Consider the following 18,271-nt stretch of genomic DNA (forward strand, 5'->3'; position numbering starts at 1 on the left):
TACCAAGGATGGCTGGGCATTCAGAACCCACATATCCCAGGCCCAAGTAAGCCACTGATCCTTTTGAAATACCTAGCTGAAATAAGTCATATTTTTACATTTTAAGAGTAAAGTTAGTTCCTAAAAGTAAACAGTTATATTATTGTCAAGATGCATCACTCAGCTTTATCATTAAGGTCTGTAAATTTCAGCTACTTTAGGGGAGAGTTTGGGGACCAAAGGAAGTCTTGTTCCACCATGGTATCTTTTGGGCAGGGGTAGGAGTTGCCTAGGACTCCTCCAGAGAGATTGTCCTCCAAGTTAATACAATGGAAATGTCTTATAAGCTCTATCTACCATCCCTTCCTTTCTTGGCCACTGATGAACATTACACCGAGAAAATATTCCAATCTTCCCTTATCTATTCTCTTCCCCCATCAACACGTACCTGCTCTGTGTCCCCTTACCATTGTGCTTGTCTAAGGCGCTGAGGGTTGAAAGTGCCTTCTGAACTTTCCTATACTGGGATTTTGCCCTTTTCGTGGAGACCCTTTGAGGATGCTGCCTGTCCTGGATTGGATTCTCAGGGAAGCAGATGCTGAGATAAAGTTAGGAAGTAAAGAGTTTACGGGGGAATCATACCTGTGAAAGCAAAAGAATATGAAGCAGATTGCACAGTGGGAATGTTCAGGCCATGGTGCAGGTGGGATGAAGCCTGTGCTAGCCCAGAGGACCCCAGAACAAAGATTGCCCATTTAGGAGCACCGTGTTGGGTGGAAGTGGTGGATCCCGCACTGCCATCTTGCTCGGTCATTGCCTGGGAGCCACTCTGAGAAGAACATGACCTTTGCCTGAAAGGGGAGGCAGAGCCTAAAGACATTATCAGCTGAAGACTGTCCATGGCCCATGATCCTTGAAGCTGGACAGTGAGTTCTTTCTAAGAGATAGAGATCTGAGTGGTACATCTCTGTGTCTGCCTCGGCTACCTCAACCAAAGGAAAGACTGTATAATGTGGACATTTTAAGGCATTTAAGGTGGGCTGAGAAGGGAGAAATCTTTAGTGTTTATAAATTATTTATTCAGGGCCTACTTTGTGCTGGCTGCTTTTACAAAGCATGTGTGTTCTGACACGTTGAGCAAAAGAAGAAAAAACCGATAAGAGATGGCTTTTTGTTGCTCTTGTTCCCTTACCCACTCCTTGTCTCCTTGTTGTCTATTGTTTGGCTGTCTTGCTTGGCAGAATATTTAAATCCTACTTATCTTTCAAGGCTCAGATCAGGATTGTCATGGTGACAAAATATTTGAAATTGGGACTCTCCCAGAAAATCAGGGACTTATTTGAAAGCTGGTGCCTTCAAATGACCAGTGCTGGCCAGCCTTGTAGCTTTTCTACAGGTAGAAGAATTTTTCTTTTAATTTTTGTTTTTGTTTGGTCATAACAGTGCCTTCAGCTATTTATGTTTTCTGACACAATGACTGTTTTTCACCTTCATCAAATTCATAGCTCACTGGGGTAAGATGTAGGTCTCAATGTTTGCATTAGATCCCCGTGGATCATCCTGGATCAAGTCTCTACATTTTTAGGAACAAATTTCCTACTCTATCTAGACACATATTGACATCTATCTTTCCTCTCTCTGTAATAAAGATTCAGAGAGGGGTTTTATTTTTAACAAGTTTTGTATTTCTTTAAAAAACTATTCTTATTTGTTTTTTTCCGTCTGTGGCATTTTCTCCAAAGGTGGCTACAATGATCTCCCTCATTCTTTATGCTCTTCACGAATCTTGCCATTCCTCCATTGAAAATGGGGTCTAATTCACTTCCCTTAGCATCTGGGTGAGCTTGTAATTGCTTCCATCAATAGAAAGTAGCAAAAGTGATTGCTTGAGATTTTCGAGGCTAGATTACATAAGACCATGCAGTTTCTTGTCTTCTGGGACACTCACAGTTGGAACCCAACCACCATGCTGTGAGGAAGTCCAAGCAATCCATGGAGATGCTCACACGGAGAGGGGCTGAGGCCCTGGGTCCACGCCGCTGGTAGAGCTCCAATCCCACTCCACCTTGCCAATCATGGAAATGAGCTATCTTGAAAGAATTCCCTCAGGCTACAGTCTGACTGCTCAGGCTGAAGCCACATGAACTAGAGATAAGCTTTCCTCACTGATTCCTCTACAAATTGTAGACATATGAGCAAAATAGATGACTATTGCTATATTAAGCCACTACATTTTGGGACTGTTTGTTACTCAGCAAGAGCAGCTAAAGTGCCTTCACTTTGTGGCCTCCCCCAAGATAATTTATTTCTGTCCCTTTAATGACTGATATGATGGATAATTCCATTATATTGTACTGTGCAGTGATCTCAGGGAAAGATGACTGAGGAAATTAGTTTCCAAATGGTTGTTATATAGACTCTCCAAAAATGCTGCTTTTTCATAGTGCTGGTAACTGAGGATTCATGGCTCCTCTTACTCTTCAATTGATTGTTCTTGAGTCTGTAACGTCCTCCTGGCCATTTTCACAGATGAATGAATCTTCACAAGATTTGGGAGATTACATTATTATACAAACAATTACACAATTTACACAGTTACATGATTGGGAGGTTTGCACAACTTACACAAATTTACCAGTGTGATCTGTCATCGTGCTTGTTTCCTGAGAACCTTTAGAAATAAGTATTCCTATTTTTTATCTTACTTAGAATTATGTGAAGCTCTGACTTTGAGGAACACTCTCTTCTCCCACTTATCTTTCTCTCTGGGATTTTCCAAACTGTGTTCTGTAGAACCCTACTCCCGAGATCATTATTGGTTTTCCGCAGAGAGGCAAATGAGTTTGGGAAACACTGAATGCTTTATCATTCTTTTAGAGATTGATGATGTTCATTAGTCTCCAAGAGTCTTGCAGTAAAGAAACTGATTTCAATTACTTGTGTATTAAAACAGCATTTATTGAGCACCTATTCTGACTCAGGCTTTGTATAGGTGCTGGGTACATAGCAGTGAACAAATATACATGCTCCTCCCTGAACAACAACATCTAATTTGTAATTATAATTGTAATGACTACTTGGTAGAAAAAGAACTATGTGCCACAGGAAGAACGGAAGGGGATCTGCATTAGACTGAGGGATGGGAAAAGCGTCTCTGAGACTGGATGGAAGAGGTGTGTTAGCCAGTTGAACAGTGTTCTGGACAGAAAACAGCACATGCAAAGGCCATGAGGTGAGAAGGTTTTGGCAACGAGAAAAATGTTGACAATGGAGGCAATGACTGAAGGCCCATGTGAGTGGAGGAGGGCATGGAGTAAGAGCAGCCTTTTTCTTGAAGTTTATTTATTTATTTTTGAGAGAGAGAGAGCATGTGTGTGTGCATGTGAGTGGGGGAGGGGCAGAGAAAGAAGGAGAGAGAGAATCCCAAGCAGGCTCTGTGCTGACAGCATGCAGCTCAACTGGGGACTTGATCCCACAACCATGAGATCATGACCTGAGCCGAAATCCAGAGTCAGATGCTTAACCAAGTGAGCCACCCAGGTACCCCAAAACTGGCCTTTTGCCAACGGTAATTGACTGGTGCTCAGGAGGTCTGTCTGAAAGGTGGGAAGCCAGGAACCCGTTGATCAAGTGTTTGCAATTGCACAAAATGGCAAAGAGGCTGGTGAGACCACATCAAATTTTGTGCCGAATGCAAATGAAATTCTAAATTGGTAGGTCCAGGCTGGGGCTTGAGGCTCTGGAATTCTACCGAATTTCTGCGTGATGCCTGGTATTGGTGGTACCAGGATTACCACATGATAATGAAGGGTATAAACTACCTCCCTAAGGCCAAATCTGTCCAAGTCTCCTTTCCCCCTCAACTCCTGATCACCCAGTCCCTACTCTAGTTTGCATGGAACAGAAATCACTCAGCCATCCTTCCCTTCTGAAAGGTAAACTGTACTTTTTCAGGCTTAAACATCCTCTTGCTTATCTTAGTTTTACCCATTTTTGGCCCCAAGTGCAGTTGGTGGCCAAAGTTTTGAAATTCCTTTTTGTTAAAGTTTAGCTAATTTTATTTTTCATTAAAATTTTTTTTAACGTTTACTTATTTTTGAAGGAGTGAGAGACAGAGCATGAGCAGAGGAGGGTCAGAGAGAGAGGGAGACACAGAATCTGAAGCAGGCTCCAGGCTCTGAGCTGTCCGCAGAGCCTGATGCAGGGCTCAAACTCATGAGCCATGAGATCATGACCTGCACCGAAGTTGGACACTTAACTGACTGAGCTATCCAGGCGCTCCAAGTTCAGCTAGTTTTAAATGTGGTAATTGAACTCCACATAGCTTAGATAGGGAGCTTTGTCGGGGGAGGGGGGGGGTGTCAGGGCAGGGGAAGGGAGCGATGGTGGTGGTAAGAAAGTCCCAGGGAAACCCTGCTGGAATTTTTCCAGAGATGAAGATCCCAGGCAAATGCTAGGATATGTAGTCAGCTTAGAGCAATGGAAAGACAAGGTCAGAGGATGCTCATGCCCAACATTCCTTCATTGGAGGGAGGAGTGGGACCTGTGTCCTTCCATATTTAGACTTTACCAGGCCTTGTCCCTGTGCTACTGAAAAGGCTGGTATTTCTTTCTGTATCTGTTAAATTCTTTCTTGCTTCAGCTTCAAACTCACCTCCTGCAGGAAACATGTTCAAGCAAGGTAGGGAGAGGTGTGGACCCATGTTCTAGTGTGCTTATCCTGAGGCACATCTACCTGCGTTTTGACTTAGTGTACATGTTTGGGGTCCTGAGTGTTTGGGGGTACAGAGACCCTCCTTTGCTGTGTGAGGCAGAATGTAGAACATGTCTGCTGTGCCTGAGAACAGCTAAAAGAAGCTGGGTGTCAAAGATCACAGAGTGAGTTAATATAGGTTCAAAACAGAGAGCTATCTGGTCCAAGATCTTGTTAAGTGATTTATTGCTCTTCTGATATTTATCCAAACTCCATATACATTTGTGAGCGTCTGTTGACTTGTCGCCAATTTCCTGAGGCAGTTTTCCCGAGTGAGATGGGAATGCCAAGAGGCATGTATGATATCACTTGGGGACGGGTACAGAGGCATAGGCTTTATTTTAGGGGTTGCATACTTATTTTAATGAATATTAGAAAAAAACACGATGAACATATTAAACTCGAGAACTTCTAGGTTCTGTTTCTTAGTATAAGGTCATCCAGGTTAAAAGAAAATGATTGATGCAAATTAGCTTAGAGACATGTAATGAGTAAACAGGACAGGCCATGAAAATTTACAAAGGTAGTATGCAAACTATGGATGTCCTAAGGGATTCAACACTAACAGTTTAAAATGTTACCCTTCTCCAAGGAATCGCTCTTTTATGGAGCATGTTTGTTTATTTAGCACACGTTTATTCAGATGAATATGATATGACTTCTGCCCTTGAGGAGTGAACAGCAGAAACAGGCTCATAAACAAATGATCACGGTACAGAAACAACAGCTAACATTTACTATAAACTCGTCATCGGTAGGTGCTTTGCATGCCAATGGTCTCATCTGGTTTCACAGGAATGATTGAAAGCAGATTTGACTTTTATATCCATTTTACAGATGTGGAAACTGAAAGAGAGATTAAGTAACCCAATTGGAAGTAGTGGACCCAGGATTAGAACTCAGGCAAGTGTAGCTTTACAGCCACATCCTAGGAGCAAAGTGTACTCAGGCCCAGGAGAGAATAGGCGATGGAGGGGCAAACCCGGAGAGCCAAGGAAGGTCTGCTCAGAAAAGGGAGAGCTCAGGGGCGCCTGGGCAGCTCAGTCAGTTAAGTGTCAAACTTTTTTTTTAAATGTTTTTTAAAATTTATTCTTTATTTTTGAGAGAGAAAGAGAGATGGGAGGGGGAGCAGAGAGAGAGGGAGACACAGAATCTGAAGCAGGACCCAGGCTCTGAGCTGTCAACACAGAGCTTGATGTGGGTCTCGAACTCAAGAACCATGAGATCATGACCTGAGCTGAAGTCAGGGGCTTAATCAACTGAGCCACCCAGGGACCCCAAAGTGTCAGACTCTTGATTTTGTCTCAGGTCATGATCTTGCAGATTGTGGAATTGAGCCCCGTGTCAGGCTCTGTGCTGACAGTGTGGATCCTGTCTCTCTCTCCCTCTTTCTCTTCCCCTCCCCTGCTTGTGTGCATGAGTGCACATGCTCTCTCTCTTTGTCTCGCTCAAAATAAATAAATAAACCTAAAAATAAGAGAGACCACAGGCTCTGAGAATTCCACACAGCAAAGACAATAGTAGCAACAACAAGAAGATGGAAAAAGATGGATTGAGTCTGGGGAATGGTATGAGTACTTGAGGATGTTGCTGGAGTTTAGGACGGGTACTAGGATGAGTGGAAAATAAGTTTATGATTTAGGGCTCACTACGGTGAGAGATCCCAGGTTGATCAATAGCTCAGATTTTCCAGAAGCAGATTCTGAGCTGTGGGTCCAGCTGCCAAGTGAGGAATTAAGGAAATACTTCACAGAGACATCAACAAGGGGGTGAAGATGAAGGACAGGGAAGAAGCAGACAGACGCCTGCAGAGTGGAGTTCAGGCTAGTCCTGCAGGAAGTTCTGGGGCAGAAGCTCTGCCCCAGACCTGTCCTTAGCCAAGGCTCCCACACCCAAGAGTCGTTAGTTAAGAGCCAAAGATGGGGGCACATAAATTCCCAGGAGCGCCCAACATCCTATGCACATGGGCAAAATAGGCTCCAGTAGCCTGAAGGCAGTTTCCAAAATAGATTTCCAGGTGCTGTCATTTGGGGAAAAAACAAACAAGCTAACACAAAACAAAATAAACAAAAAACATGTTGAAAACAAGATGGTAAAAATGGATCTGATTTGAAGAGACCTGGTTTTGGCAGGCACTAATGTTACCTGCTATAATGAAGTTTGGAGTCCAACGACATCTTTCTGGAAAGGCCGTGTTGGGGACCAGGGAATTGACACCACATTATCCAGCTGGTATCGCTGACCCAATGGCCACCAGTAAATCCCGTTTTCTAGAACCTAAATTTTCCTACCAATGGACTTTGATCATATCTTTCCTCTCAAAATAATGTTCTCTCCTTTGTATTTAAGACTTGAAAACTTTTCACGAGTTTATCTTAATTCCTACAATAAAGTTTCCAGATAAAAAATTCTATTAAGTCACTTATAGAAACCTTAATCAAAACTGCAAGGAACAGAATGATTATAGAAGTGGTTCAATAATACATTGGTTAAGGTTATCTGATGAATTGTTTGTTTCACCTATCTAATAGTTTTCAACTTATTGTTTTTTTCCAGGAGGCTTGGCTCACATATCAGCCAGGAGCCCTTTTTTGCTTGTTGAGAAGTAACATAATGAAGATTCAAGGAGCTTGTGTAGGGTGAGTAGGAACTGGCATTTGACTACCCCCAACCTCTCTTCCAGCTTCTCCTCCTCACTGCATAGTCTACTCTGTATACCTTGTACTTGACCAATGGGACAATTCAGCTGAGGGACCAGTCAATGGTTTGGGTCCCACTGCTTTCATTTCAAATGTAATAATCAATCTGTCAGAGCCAATGTCTAGGTCTTTCCTCTTCTTCTTGTGTGCATGTTAATTGTATGTTTCAGACTTTTTTATTAATAAAATGTTGGGGCCAAAGTAATCTCTACATATATGCATAAAATATATGGCAGCTAGCAAAAAAAAAAGGAATTAAAACTTTACAAATTAATGTAGTTCTATTGAACTCAAAGGGTTCAGTCTTGAAGATCAATAGATTATCTAAATGCAGCATAAATGCTGTAGGTTTACAGATAGCTTCTGGGACTTGGCCCAATCCTGCTGGGACAGAATTGACTAGGGAGTTCTGGATTATCAGCTTACGTGTAGACAATGGTTTAAGCTAGCACTTCCTTAAATGTTGTAGGACTTAAAGAAAGGGACAGCTTTCAAATAATGTTATCAAGTTTAATGTATGTTAACAATTCAAAATTTCAGTCCAGTATAATTCCACTCAATCTAGGCCTTTTGTCAAGGCCAGTGCTATCTGATGGAAATATAATAGGAGCTATATGTCATTTAAAATTTCTAGGAGCCATGTTTAAACCAAGTGAGAAGAAACAGGTGAAATGAATTTTTACCAAGATTAAATTGAATCCAATATACCTAAAATAGAATTTTAAAATGTCATCAATAAGAAAAGTTGTTAAAGGGGTGTTTTACATGTTTGTGTATGAAGGTTTGAGTCCTGTGTGTGTTTTTTAGGTTTACAGCATATTCTAATTCATAGTATTGGACAGCACACATCCAGGTAAATGAGAAAACATAACTCAATTGCATCATATGCCAATTTGACTTATGCAAATTCAAATGTATGCGCATCCCTCCCCACATTTCTAGGAAAAAGGACAAGTCATTTAAGCAGTGTGGACTGCTTAGTTTTCATTCTTCTCTGTGAGTTTCTCTTTTTTTTTTGTTTTATTTATTTTGAGAGACAGAGAGAGAATAAGATAGAGAGACGATCCCAAGTAGGCTCCACACTGTCAGCGTAGAGCCTGATGTGGGACTCTATCTTGTGAACCATGAGATCATGACCTGAGCTGAGATCAAAGTCGGATACTCAACCCACTGAGCCACCCAGGGGCCCCGACGTTCTGCTCTGTAAGTTTCTATCCTGGACTGGGTATACTTCCACAGAGGTAAATTTACTCTTTCCTACCTGACCTAAGTCCCCACCTGCCTCTTATGATATACAAGTCTTGCTACATTTAGTGTGTTCCTGGTGCATAAAGATATTTATTATTTCTCACAACATGACCTCTAACACAAGCCAGCTGCTTCATACGGCATTCGTTTGAGAAATACTCATGAGTTCCATCACTGGAGGAAAATCTGCCTCTGATGGGCTCAGTGAGAGGTGCCAGTTTGTTGATTTCCAATATGGAGCAAGTAAACATGGCAGCAACCAATCTAGCCACCGATAAGCAAGAGAGAAAAATTCCTATACTTTTTGGGCAATTTGATGGATATACAAAGCTAATTTTGACTTCGTGAGTTTCACCTTATGGACAAAAGAGTCACAGTCAAAGCTGTCAGTCCAATGCAGTAAAATGGGCCTTTCATTGCATGGTCATCTATCGAGCCCCCGTAATGGGCCAGACATGGTCTCCTTCTTACCCCAACTCACACTTCATGGACACCCAGGACCTGTGAGTGCTACCTGAGGGCACATCCCCAGCTGATGGGCGGAATCGCATTCAGGCCTCCTTCCCCATTCAGTTGTCCCATGTTCACTCTCCTTCTTGCTCAGAACTTTTCTTTAATTCAAAATTAGCTTCTCCTGTCTCCTTTCCTCCAAACGCTGCTTCCTTTCTGCTGCAGAGAACCAGCCATTTTGTTGAAGAATTGGTCCTGCAGATGCCAACCCATGAATCTCTAAGATAAGGTGTGTGTTGGGAGCACATGCCTGTACAAAAAAGAGCTCCCTCTTCAAAGAAAAGACTTTGAAATCGAGAACCAAGTTGGATAGCTCTTCAAATGGTTTCAAAATTGCCCCTGGAATGAGATAATAGGGATCATACAACTGGATCTCATTGTTAAATGCTGGTTGGTGCATGTAAGCAATAATGTTAAGGTCTTGTTGGCAATTCAACTTTGTGACTATAACAACTCTGTCTCTAGATTTGGCCTTCTCATGTTTTCCTTGAACTTGCTGCCAATTTTTTTCCTCAGAATGTGGGATCACAGACGGGAGTTGCCTGGAAAGAGATCCTTTACCTTTTAAGGCGATTTATCTTCTGAGGCACTAAAATAATAATTTGTGATATCTTTAATAGACTTTAAATGGATGAATAAATTTAGCATTTATGTTATTTGGAGTTTATAATTTCAGCTGTTAAGTGGGATGTTTATGGTTTTGTGGACTTAGGCAAAAGGAGATGTGTACCCAAGCTAATACAAATTTCAGCTTTTATGTATTAAAAATGGAAAATTTATACCATATTCATCAATTTGGGAAATTAAAATGGTATCTCTATCTTTACAAAAATTGAAAACCAGTCATTATATCTTGTAATAGAGATTAAATAAATAAAATAAACTTCTAACATAACGTAAATTTGACACTTTCATTATTTTCCTCTAAATGTGGTGCTTGTGACAGTCCGCTTGGCACTAAACGGCTATAACCTTCGGTTCTTAATTAAATCTGGTTCTGAGAAATTTTGGTTCTCATTAGATTCTAAGTTTCTCAAAGTCAGCCCCAGGTCTCAATCTTCCTGGCATCTAGCACATAGTAGGCCTATATATATGTTGAACCAACAGGTAACTTCAGGTCTGTCAGGCCCCAAGAATTGTGGCTTATAGTAGGGGAAAGTCTTAGTGATATGATTCCTTAAATATGCCATATGAGAGGGCAAGGGAGGGCCTTGCTGTCCAGTAAGCACCTACTGTGTGCCGGGCATTCTGATCGTTGTAGTCACAACACACTATGTCTATGGTGTAAGCTTAGGTTTTACAGAGTTATCTATATTCATTAAACACTGTTAGACCTTTAAAAATCAGGAACAGACAAAATCCTATTACAGTTAAGCCAGTTACAAAGAGAAACCACACACAATTGAAATATTTCTAGGTGCTTGTTGGTGGTTCCTTTATTTCAAGAACTTTCCAGGACAGGGAATGACCTTGTATTGTTCCCAGGGTCCACGCTAATGGGATTAGCCTTGGAATAGTTTCTTGGTTATTATCCAAGGCTTCCTGGCTCATTTTAGAGTCGCATTTGGCCCACACAAGGTGAGGACAAGCCCCGTCCCAGGAGTTCAGCACAGGGTCATGAACTTTCTTCTTTCTGACTATGTTCCAGGCTAAAGTTATCCAGAGAGTGGCCTCTGTTGTAAGAAAGCCACGATCACAACCGTCCTGGGTAAGTTTATACAGTTTACCTAACCTCTCTGTGTTAGTGGAAATTCTAGTATCTAACTTGGTGGTTGAGAGTGAAATGAGCTTATTAATCTGCATGCTGCTGGCAGATGGTGTCAGTCCTCAGTTGTCAAAATAATGCCTTGTAACAAGTGACCACAAAACCTCAGGGGCATGTGACAATAAGGGTTTATGGCTCATGTGTTTGGGTCAGCTGGAAGTTGGCAAGATGGTTTGGCTGATCCAGGCTGAGCTTGAGCACACTTCTGCGGCTTGCCTAGGTGTCAGCTAGCTGATCCCCTGGTCATCCAGGGAACTTCCACTCAAGCCCACATGTCTCTCATTCTCTGTCCAGCCAGCACGGGCACATTCCCATGGAGGCAACAGAGGTATAAGAGAACAAGCTTTAATGTGCAAGCCCATTACAGGTGTCTGCTTATGAGACATTTGCTAACATCCTATGAGTCAACACGAGCACATGAATGATTTGATTGAGTTTAGCGTCAAAGAGTGAGGTGGGCCACCTGCCCATGGAGGAAGGCTAGCTATATGGCAAAAGACGTAGATACAATGAGGGGAAAGAGTTGGAGACCTCCTGTAATATACCCCAATAAACACTGGATGGTTTTAAAGAACAAGCTATCTGGGGCTACTGGGTGGCTCAGTCAGTTGAGTGAGTTGGGTCATGATCTCATGGTTTGTGAGTTCAAGCCCCGATTGGGCTCTGTGCTGACAGTGTGGAACCTACTTGGGATTCTTTCTCTCCCTCTCTCTCTTCCCCTCCCCCAGTCACACTCTCTCACTCTCAAAATAATAGATAAAACTTAAAAAAAAAAAACTGTCAGATTTTTGGCTACCCAGCACCTGAACTTCTTCCCTATGTGTGGTTTATTCTCTACCTCCTAGGTCTCGGTGAGAGGCAGAACCCCTCTCCTCTGAAGGAAATGAAAAAACTGGAGATACTTGGTTTCCCAGTGTTTCTGGCCTTTAATATACAACTCCATGATCTAGTCCCCGCTATCCCAATATCTTTGTCCAAAGCCCTGAATCTCGAGCTGGGATGCAAAGAAGGGGGTGGTGGTGGAGGCCACATACGGTGTCAGGACAGATGTGTTAGTGGTGGTTTCCTGTGCGTGATGGCAGAATGATTGAATCAATGGTCCTAATTTGTCACCCCCCTGTATCAGGGCCTTTATTGTGTGGTTTTACAGTTCCCTTACTAAAGAGGCAGAATCTATTTCCCTACTCCTTAAACCGAGGCTGGTCTTGTGATTTGCTTTGGCTGAATTTTTGATGGTTCCCAGTTCTGAGCCTAGGTCTCAAGAGAGAGGCTTTGTAATTCCCTTGCTCCTCTCCATGAGAACATGCCTGGTCTAGACACGGTGGAGGATGAGGGACACGTGGAGCAGAGCAGAGTCACCCCACTCACCCCCTTGGAGGCTAGCCTAGGAAAGCCAATAGTTGTCCAACATGGAGCCTCACAAGTGGCCCTGTCATAGGCCCTGCCTATGAGCCTCTGAGTGACCCCATGTGTGTGTGCAACAAGCATCCGTTAGCATGTGTGCCTGCATCTTTGGGAGGGTTTGTTAACATTACTGCAGACACAGCTAACTGATACACTGAGTCCAGTGCTAGACTAGTTGTGTGGTAGGATTTTGAGTAGTTCTGTCTGTCTGGCATCTTTGTTCCTGTCTATTTTCAGAGTTTAGTCCTCCAGAGTTCTTGGCAATTATATGAGTAACCCAGTATCTTCTCTCAGCAAATTCCCTTTGTGCTTGCATCAGCCAGAGCCAATTTCTGGCTCCCACACTTAAGAACTCTGTCTAGTAGCGTGCAAGTGTCGTGCTAGCTCTTATTATTATTCTCCCATTTCTGTTTCTGTTTGAACTGGCACTTATCTTCCTAAACTTGTTTCATTCGCAAATTAAATAGCGTCTGACACTCCATTTTCCCTGAAAATCCTCTCCTGACTAATTGGGAAGTGCCAATTTCTTCTCCTATCTCCAGGTCTTTGTGTGCCAGCATCTTCTCAGCCTTACTTGTCACTGCCTTCCCCCATCCTCAGAGCAACAGCAGGAAAGCTGCCATTGTTCTCACATATGTGATTCATCTGTAGGGCGTTTACAGAATTATCGGTGTTTGTTCATGTCAACATCGCCTATTATAGAGTCCAAGTGTGCGGTGGACACAGATGGTGTTGACTTAATTGATTTTTTGAACACCATGTAGTCGCTCACTTGATTCAGGTGACTATATCAGCCTTTTGATGACGATGAACAATTCAGATTTTGGGTGGAGACAGGCAATTGGTGGCCAGACAAACTTGCTTTAAAGGAGGTTGTATGAACCGAGCTGTGTCTCCGGCTTCTCTCATTAGAATCTAAGAAGTCTATTGGGAGCAATTGGTATAATGGAAAAAATGGGAACCTTGGAGTCCAAGAGCCGAGTCTGCATCCTGGCTCTGTGCAGTAAGTGAATTACTCAGCCTCTCCAAGTTCAGGTCTCCTGAGCTCTTCAATGAGGATACAACAAATACCATCCCTGTTCATTGGTCAACATTGTCGTGATAATCAAAAGAATTATTGCTCAGAACATGCTCTGTAAAATATAAAGAACTGTACAAGAGCAAAGGAGTAATGACAGATGCTAAGATATTGAACTTCCTTTTAGGGACAGCCATGAGGAGACAAGAAGTTAGTGCAAGCCAGTGGTCAGGTGGTTACATTCTCAGGCCTGGCTGGGAAGCAGTAACCACTGGCCTGGCCATATTAGGCTGGCAGATAGGGATGAGGGGTCCATATAGTGGCAATATTAGGGCATGGGGCAGGATAATATCAGCCAGCATGGTTCTCTGACTTTTCTGAAGCAAGAAGACCAATAGAGAGCACTGTTAATGAGTGAGTCCTCTAAGAATAGTTACAGGAGTGGTATTTAGAGAGGTCTTTTATCAGATAAGAATGGCCTTTGTCCATGAGCAACATAGAATTGAAACATAGTGGCTTAAATCATTATTAAAGGTTTTAATTTTCTCACCTAAAGAGAAGTCCCAAGGTGGCAATTGAGGGCTGATGTGGTCACTCCATGAACAGAGACTCAGACTTCTAGAAATCCACTTTATTATTATGGTATGATCCTTCTCCCGCATTGCATTGGAGCTCTTGATAGTTGCCAAGGCACCAGCCATCATGTTGGTATCTCAAGCAGGAAGAATGGGAGAGGGTGCTTACCAGCTGAGTCCTTCACCTTTAAAGGGGTTCTCAGAAAACACCACCTAATGACTTCTGTCTACATCTTCTACATCTTGCTGGACAAGGAGGGCTGGTAAATGTGCCTTTCTGGCACATAGAATTAGCCCTAAATAGAACTGGGGTTCTGTTAGTAATGAAAATGAGGGGGTGGATACGGGGTGGGCAGTTTGTTGTCTCTGCCATAGGATTCTTGTGCTCTGATGTCCCCATATCACCACACACAGTCCTCAAGGGAGAGACGTATCATTTGGAAACAGCGTAGCATCAATGGCTCAGAGTATGGATTTGGAGACAGATAGTCCTGGTTTCGATTTTTTAAAAATGTTTTATTTATTTTTGAGAGGGAGATAGAGATAGCCTGAGCAGGGGAGGGTCAGAGAGACAGGGAGACACAGAATCTGAAGCAGCCTCCAGGCTCTGAGCTAGCTGTCAGCACATAGCCCGATGCAGGGCTCGAACCCACAAACCATGAGATCATGACCTGAGCTGAAGTCGGACACTTAACCGACTGAGCCACCCAGGCATCCCAAGACAGTTCTGGTTTCAAATCTGCCTCCGTCACCTACTAGCCGTGTGACCTCAAAATATTTACTCGACTGTATTGAGCCCAAGCTTTCTGATCCACAAAATGTTGATGATAATATTTCATAACTTGGGGTTTCAGTGCAAATTTAGTGGTTCTGCAGAGCCCCTGGAACGGTGTGTGGCACCCAGAACACACTTGAGAAAGGTCTCTATAAAAGTGTATGAAGTGAGTTATTTAGTGGCAAAATGTGAGTGATAGTCTTGTTCTACAATAGTGAGAAAAAGATATGTTTTGGATCAAGAGTGGGTATCAGACCTAAATAATTTATGACTAGCAGCTCACATCAGAATTCCTAGTAGGAAGTAGACTTTCTCTGTGCTGGAAATGAACTTGCTGAGCCTGGTGGGGGCCGGGATGTGTCTGGAGAGGGAGGCCTTCCAGGAGATCTTGAAGAAGACTGATGTGGGAGCAAAGAACATGCTGGCCACATGTATACAGCAAAAGTATATGGCCCCTTGTCTGTTTTTCTAGAGCCAGGAATGGCTTTAAACTTTCTGAATGTTGAAGAAAAATCAAAATAATAATATTTCATGACTTACAAAAATTATATGAAATTCAAATTCCAGTGTGCATAAATAAAGTTTTATTGGAACACAGCCACATCCATCTATTCATATTATCTATGGCTTCTTTTATGCTGTGATGGCAGATTTGAGTAGTTGGACAGAGACCATGTGGCCTGCAAGCTTAAAGTATTTATTGTCTGGCCCTTTACAGACAAAGTTTGTGACTCTGGAAAAAAATGAGATGTGGTCAAGCTGAAGAGTGTGAGAGAGGCAGCCACCCTCTGCTGCTGGGATAGCCTGGGGACCATTTAAAAATGGAAAAGCTCAGGGTTTGCTCTGGGCTGACTTGGTTCCCCCTCCACCCCAGATTCATATATAGAAATGCAGACACCTGGTACCTCAGAATGTGACTGTATCTGGAGACAGTTCATTTAAAGAGGTAATTAAGTGAAAAATGTGGTCATTAGGGCATCCCCTAATCCAATACGGCTGGAGATAAGAACATGGACACACAGACAGAGGAAGACCATGTGAGGACACACGGAGAAGTCAGTCATCCACAAGACAAGGAGAGAGGCTTCAGGAGAAGCAGACCCTGCGGACACCTTGATCTTGGACTTCTGGCCTCCAGAATTAGGAGAAAACAAATTTCTCTTGCTTAAGCCATCCAGTCTGTGGTGTTTTGTTATGGCGGCCTGAGCACACAGGGTTCCATCAACTTGTTTGGGTCCCTGAAATATCATCTTTTCCCTCATCTTTCTCCCAGAGCATGTCTTGTATATAAGAAGCTACAGGGTCCTGTGTGTGATTTTTAACTTGCAGACATCGAAGGGGAGGCTAAATTTCATATATGGGTCAGTCTGGTCAAGAACGGTGACATAATCGTGTGAACACAGGGAGATAGAGGTGACTTTGAGCACTTACTTGAATCATCTTCATGGAAGCCTGAGGTGTGGCTCTGGCTCCTTTTGGGGGTGCAGTTAGACACATATTACATTCATAACATGGTTAAAACAACAGTAACAGCAACAAACTCAAAACAACAAAGAGTGATTTTTGAAAGCCATCTTGTGCAAAGATTTCTTGCTTTCAAGTCCAAGTTGATCAGGGATGTATTCTCTAGACATTTTTTCCCTTACGTTTCTCCTAGCGTAGAGTCCTAGAGTCCTTCCATGTTTGGGCACCGCGTTAGGCCCAGAATCAAGGCCAGGTGACCTGTTTTATGGGAGTGTTTGTTTTGGGAAAAGCCAGCTCTCAGAGGACATGGGACACTGTCTGTCACTCTCAGAGCTCTGTGATGGGCAGAGTGAATGTCTGTGTGGCCATTTCCCCACTTGGCCATACTGTTCTTTGGCTTTTGACATGGTACCACCTTAAAGCTGCTGCCATGGAAGCGTGATCTCCGGACGTGATTCCTATAGCTTGTCCACTGCTTTGGATGCCGAATCTCTTCTCTGGCCGTCTGTGCCCTGGAATCAGGGAGAAGTCTCCACCTGGAGCCTGGAGGATGTGTGAGGGGAGGGTGTGCAGCTGTTGTCATTTTAAGGTTACCATCTTAAAGGACTGTCATGCTCTGACACAAATGGAAAGGAGCCAAGATTAGGGGCAGCATCTGGTCAAGCTGGGGAGAAAATCTGCCTGTCATTTCAGGCAAAGCCTCTCAGATGGTCAGGATCCCACTTCAGGAATGGAGGACTAGTCCTCTAGCTTCTGGAAATGCTCCTGGCTGATGGCCTTCAGCTGGAATTACCTCTATTGAAGAAGGCCACCTTGCCTGAGGACACTCTCCCCCACTAGGGCTGGGACACGTCTAATGACTGATCGCATGGGGGTCTAAAAGCCTGGCCTCTTCATCCGTACTTGGGACTGCTTTGAAGGGCCTGTCCCCAAACCAAAATGCTCCCTGGAGTTGGATGGGGCTTTCTGTGTTTGACTTTATCTTCTGTTCTAATAAGGCAGTCATCACCAGATGTTTGAAACAAAATACTCCTGAAAGAGAACATTTCAGTGTTCTGACCTTCCCGTAACACGGAAAGTGGAGGAGGAGGAATGAATGAATCTTCTGTCTCTAAGAATTTGTAGAGCTTTCAGAGTATGTGTACAAATGGACTGCATTTCAATAAAATGAAACAAAGCATACCCAAACTCACAAAATGGAAAAAAAAAAACGAGGGCCACAGTTTTTTCTGATTTAAAGATTATTATTATATAATTATAATCCATATATATACATGTATATATAACTATAATTCATTTACTCATTCATGGATTTCTCAAATGTTTGTTTGTCGATTTATTTATTGGAGGGATTCACTGTTTTCTCCAGCTTACTGAGATGTAAATGATCCACAATGCTGTGTAAGTGTAAAGCGTATAGCATGATGATGTGATACATGTATATATTGAGAACTGGTTACCACGATAAGGTTAGTTAACAGTCCATCACCTGATGTAATTATGTGTGTGTGTGTGCATGTGTGGTGAGAACATTTAAGTTATATTTCCGAAAAGCATGGAATGGTTTACGAATTTGGGTGTCATCCTTGCCCAGTGCCCATGCTGATGTACTCTGTATCATTCTGATTTAGTATATGTGCGGTTGAAGTAAGTACTATCAAACATCTATTGAGAATCGGTTATGTACCAGATATCATGTTAGGTTGTGAGGAACCTTAATGGGCTCTCGTTCTAATGACGGGATGCAACCAGAGAGGGAAACCAGTAAGTAAATAAATAAAGCAATAGAAACTTTGATATCATATTGCTAGTGAGGTGATGGAGAAGCAGGTGCTCTCATATATTCTTGGTGAGAATAGAAATCAGTACAAGACATTTGCCATATTTATCAAAATCACGAATGCACCCACCTGCGTGCCCAGCAATGCCACATCTGGAGTCCATCCTAAGGAAATAATAGTGACAAATATCATGAGCACAAGATTATTCACTGCAGCATTATTTGTAATGGAAAAGATTGGGGACGCGCCTTGGTGGCTCTGTCGGTTGAGTGTGACTCTTGATTTCGGCTCAGGTCAGGA

General features: G+C 42.8%; 1 non-coding gene across 1 annotated transcript; it reads right to left on the reverse strand.

Annotated features, from left to right (window-relative positions):
- Nucleotides 1–17,739: 17,739 nt before the first annotated feature.
- Nucleotides 17,740–17,845, reverse strand: LOC144243322 (U6 spliceosomal RNA). Its single transcript, XR_013338612.1, has one exon. It is a non-coding gene; the product is annotated as a U6 spliceosomal RNA (small nuclear RNA).
- Between the last annotated feature and the right edge of the window lie 426 nt (nt 17,846–18,271).

The sequence above is a fragment of the Crocuta crocuta genome, unplaced genomic scaffold, assembly GCF_008692635.1.
Source record: "Crocuta crocuta isolate KB4526 unplaced genomic scaffold, BGI_CrCroc_1.0 scaffold795, whole genome shotgun sequence".
NCBI lineage: Eukaryota > Metazoa > Chordata > Mammalia > Carnivora > Hyaenidae > Crocuta > Crocuta crocuta.